This window comes from Pinus tabuliformis, chromosome 9 (assembly GCF_031772625.1).
Source record: "Pinus tabuliformis cultivar Carrire ecotype Pingquan chromosome 9, CPIR1, whole genome shotgun sequence".
Taxonomy (NCBI): Eukaryota; Viridiplantae; Streptophyta; class Pinopsida; order Pinales; family Pinaceae; genus Pinus; species Pinus tabuliformis.
In genome coordinates, this window is record NC_142307.1 from 1,438,288,194 (window position 1) to 1,438,293,116 (window position 4,923).

Below are 4,923 nucleotides of genomic sequence, written 5' to 3' on the forward strand. Positions count from 1 at the left end.
TTTCCTAGTCCAAATATGGCTCCCAATCAACCATATTCCCTAAATGGTCCTTTTGTCCCAATGGTATCATCCCCACCATGGGTTAATTATGTGGCAACCCGTTCCATGCCTACATCAACAGACGATCAATTCCATGATGTTGTACATTATGTACGGGGGGAATTGGAACCAAATCTTGGATTCCTTGTTATAGATCCCTTCCAGAGTATTGTTATCCCATCTATTGAGAGCCTCTTGGAAGTCGTGACCTCTTATGGGTCGTAAAAAAAGCGTATGAGGATAGTTCCTTGTCTTGTGTCAACCTCGTTAAAAAATGAAACAAGGAATAATAGGATAGTTCTTAGTCTTGTGTCAACCTCGTTAAAAAATGAAACAAAGGGTATGAGGATAGTTCCTTTTCTTGTGTCAACCTCGTTAAAAAATGAAACAAGGAATACGAGGACAATTCCTAGTCTTGTTTCAACCTCGTTAAAAAATGAAACAAAGGGTCTGAGGGTAGTTCCTAGTCTTGTGTCAACCTCGTTAAAAAATGAAACAAAGGTTATGAGGACAATTATTTTACTATGTCAACCTCATTAAAAAATGAAATAGGTCCCAGAGCATAGTTCCTCCTCTCTTGCGTCAATGATATTTTTGGGTATTTCTTAGGAGAAAGAGGTAGTGGTGAGGGTCTAGTCACTATGATTGCATAGTGCCCAGTAACTGAGGGATAGGGAAACATAACTTCATAATTGAGGGAATCATTGATGCAAGAGAGAAGGATGTCTCACTTTAATTGCACAAAGTGTAGTTCTAGAAGGCAAGAGACAAAGTAATGCATAGTTTAGTAACTCAATGAGATAGTGAGAAAGGATTTCTCACTGTGACTACACAATGCATAGTGTCTAAGGGAATGGAAGACAAAACTGTGCAGTTGAGGGAGAGAGTGATGCAGTGAGACAAGCTTTCTCACTGTGATTACACAATGCATAGTTTAGGGAAGACTAAGCTAAGTGGTTTCATAATTTCTCATGTAATAGAGACAATGAGGCTTGCCTATTGATCGAGACTATGCAGTGTGCAGTGGAAGACTAGCCGGGAGGAAGAATTGTGCAATTTTTAGGGACAATAGACAGATACTGTGCACTGTGATTTCGCAATGTGCAATCCTTGGTGGTAGTGACTATGTAGTGAACATATATAGAAGGAAAGTGGGCTTCACTATGAGGTAAATCTGTGCAATGCATAGTTCCAAGGGGCAAGAAGATTGGTTGAAGATTGAGCAAGTTACAAAGATAATGAATGCTCCAAAAATTGATAAGTGTGGGATTAGTGAAACAAGAGAGGAAAGAAAAGTCCTTGAAATGATGATATCACACTATGAAAACATTGAAATATTACACATAACTCAAAATCCACATGCATACCTTGAAAATACAGCAAAGTGACACGTATTTCTAAGTGCAACAGTTTAAACGTCACTTTGCGACACTTAGAATACAAGTTACGATAGGAGTGACGACTACAACAAAAAGGTGTGCTAAGTTGTGGGAGAGGGTCAGCACATATTATTATAATATGCATGATCAAATAATACATAAGAATGTGCTAGGGTTTCCTCTTATGGTGTGCTAAAGTGCGGCACATGTAGGAGGGAAAACAATCAAAAGCAACACTTGCAACAATAAGAAAAAGTGAAAATGACACTGGCAAAAGCTAAATAAAGTTAAAGTGATACATTCTATAGTGAAGAGGACACAAAGTGACACTTGTTAAAGAAAAAAATAGCAAAACAATAATTGTGAAAGTGAAAGCGACACTTATGAAAGAAAAAGAATGCAAAAGAAATAGTTGAGGAAACTCACCAAAATGATAATACAATTGTAACTAAGAGCTAGAGAAATACTATCTCACAAGATGGCATGCTCACTATTAACTAAGATTGTTCACTAACTGTCAATAGGAATTGTGTACTCACTATCTTTATGAACTGTGCAGTAAATGTCAACTAGGGTTGCGCAGTCACTGTCATCCAGGGTTGCATAGTGACTATCATTGGGAATTGTGTAGTTACTGTCACTAGTCACTGCACAATCACTACTCTTATATATTGTGCAGTGACTACTCTCAAGGATTGTGCAATTCCTGTCTTCAAGGGTAAACATTGACCATTGAGCTTGCAAGAAGAAGGTGTGCTTGAGAATGCATCAAAAAGTTAAGAATATGTAAGAAAGTAAGTTTGATAGTCATAATCTTAGAAAAAATCAACTGGCCATTAAGTGACCACAAACAACTTGAGGTGACATATCATGGGATCATAAGTAGGCTCCAAAATTAAGGTGTAGTCAAAATTTTTGAGGGTGTTTGGCATAACAACAATTGTATTCTCAGAAAACAAGATTATTCATGTAATTGTTGTAGACTAAGGAACAAGATTAGCATATACACTCTCCAAATCTGATCTAAACCAAATCTCAAACATAACATTACCTTCTCCTACATACGCATAGTGATAACATTCAATACTTGAATCAAAAGAAAACTAGATAAAAATAACATGGAATTATCAACTATTAACCTTCATTCTATGAAACACATATAAACTCCACATGAAATAGAGTCAAATACTCATATCTAAGTTATATACACACAATCATAAGCATTATAATAGTGATAATATAGGACGGAAATGTGTTGATTTGGTGGTCCTAAGCCAACCAACAAGGTTTCCTCTCTAAAAGATTAAATCAAATAGGAGAACCTAAACATTAGCATTATTATAATACTCCATAGTATACATCAAAATAGTACAACAATGCTTGATATTTGTTGTCACCATATGAGATCATCTCACATACATAAAATAATGACAAAATCTCTGCTTCATCAACTTCCCAAACCTGTCTTTTATTCATATATTTATGCAAGAAAGAGCAGGGGCGAGTTAAAATTGTTTTCCCCAAAAATGACTTGTCAAACTATAGTTAGTTTGCTAAATATTATCTTTGATACATTCTTAGCTAAATATATAATCACATATGTTTTATTTGGAATGGAACCATCTGAGAATAACTTGATCTGGTGCACTTTGATAACTAGTTGCTCAGTTTGGGGTGTAGTTGGTCAATGTCACAACTATAAATTACCCTTTGAAAGAACCATAAATATCTCCTAATTTGTGAAATTTTGGAGGTCGGGGGGGGGGGTGTTGGTTCACATAATTAATCTAATTAGAGATGACTTGAACGAAAATCATGTTTCATATTTTCCAAATTCTGCTCCATTTTCCCAAAAATTGCGCCTGAAGTTGATGGCTCAATTATTCCTAGCACGAACTATCGAAATTGTGGATCATTACCTAGAGGCTTATAGAATCAAATGATGTGCAATATGAATAACATAAAACCATTTTTTCAATTCTATAGACAAAACCCATGTCCTTGGATTATCCATAGAGTCATGTAGATATGCCAACCTTGGAGGATGGCTACCCGAACTAAAACGGAGTTGCAAGAACTAGGTAGACAAAACCATCATTATTAAAAAAAAAGCACTATACCCTTTAATTCGTTGATAATAAAAGAAAAAGAAAATAATTAAGTACTTAACATTCTGAGGTTTATTACAACACATTCAGGGGAAAACGAAGTAATAAGGGCAATGAATGGGTGGCAACATGCGAGAAAATGGCAAAGAAAAGATGTTTTGAATGGAAAAAGGAATGGAGAATTGACAACCGAATGCACCTTTATCAAAGAACTCAATTACAGCCCCCCCTTTATCTAATTCAGAATATTCATGAAGAGGGTCTCAATGTTCGATCCTCCTCTTGTTTCTCATTAGCCTTCTTAAATATTTGTAAAGATGAAAAATAGCATTTAACACAGATTTGTACATAGTATATTTCTTATCTATATTCTCTTTGCACAAATTTTCTCTAATGATGGCATATATGACATTCAAAGGGGATCTTTACATAGTATATTTCTTGTCTATATGTCGTTGGCCCATACTCTATCTCTTGTTTATATGTCCTTATCCTATAGTCTATCACTTGTTTATATGCCCTTGGCTCAATTTCTATCTAAACCACCTGGAACACCATAACCTAGATTCATATCTACATATATGTGATAAATTGAAGTTTTGACCTTATTCTTCATCATTTCATCTATAAGAAAAAACCTATCAAGTTTGTCCCCAATCATTCTGAGATCTTTTTGGCCATAATTTCAATGGTAAGGAGCATAGTTTGATCCAAATAAGATAAATGTTAACTCGTTCCTTCATTAATTCAAATAGAGGATTCCAAGCTTTCAAATATAGTATAGAACTATCCCAATACCATTTTCCACACCTAATAGTTTTCTTATCTCACATAAAGACTATTTTCAAAACCTAATGATTTCTTTATCTCACCCAAACCTAAAGATAATGGTTATCCACTCTGAAAAATTAGAGTGAACTCTGGCTATTAACACCAAGTTCAACAAATATATTGGCTCTTAGATATGTTTGATATCCTTTTGTCATAGAATATTCCCACTAGAGTTGTCTCTTAGTCTAGTAAAATTTTATGTATTATAACACCTTACCCATCACTAACTTCATCTTCTTAAACTATAACTTAACAAAATGAACCTCCTCCTTATTTTTGACTTAAACTTTATACTTTCATTCCCTACTATTATGAACCTCCAAAAATTAATATATATGTTGAGTAGTAAACTGTAGATTCGATCAAATTCAATGAACCTAATTAACCACATATTGCAATGATAAGGAAACCAAATTTGTCAAATCAAAAGTTTATCATTCCAATATCCTCGTGAAAGTTGATGAGTGTTTGACGGCATTATTTAATATTCTTGCACGTAATTATGACAAAACCATAATTACAATATAAAACTATTTTAGAAGCTACTAACATATAAAAGAAGAGAA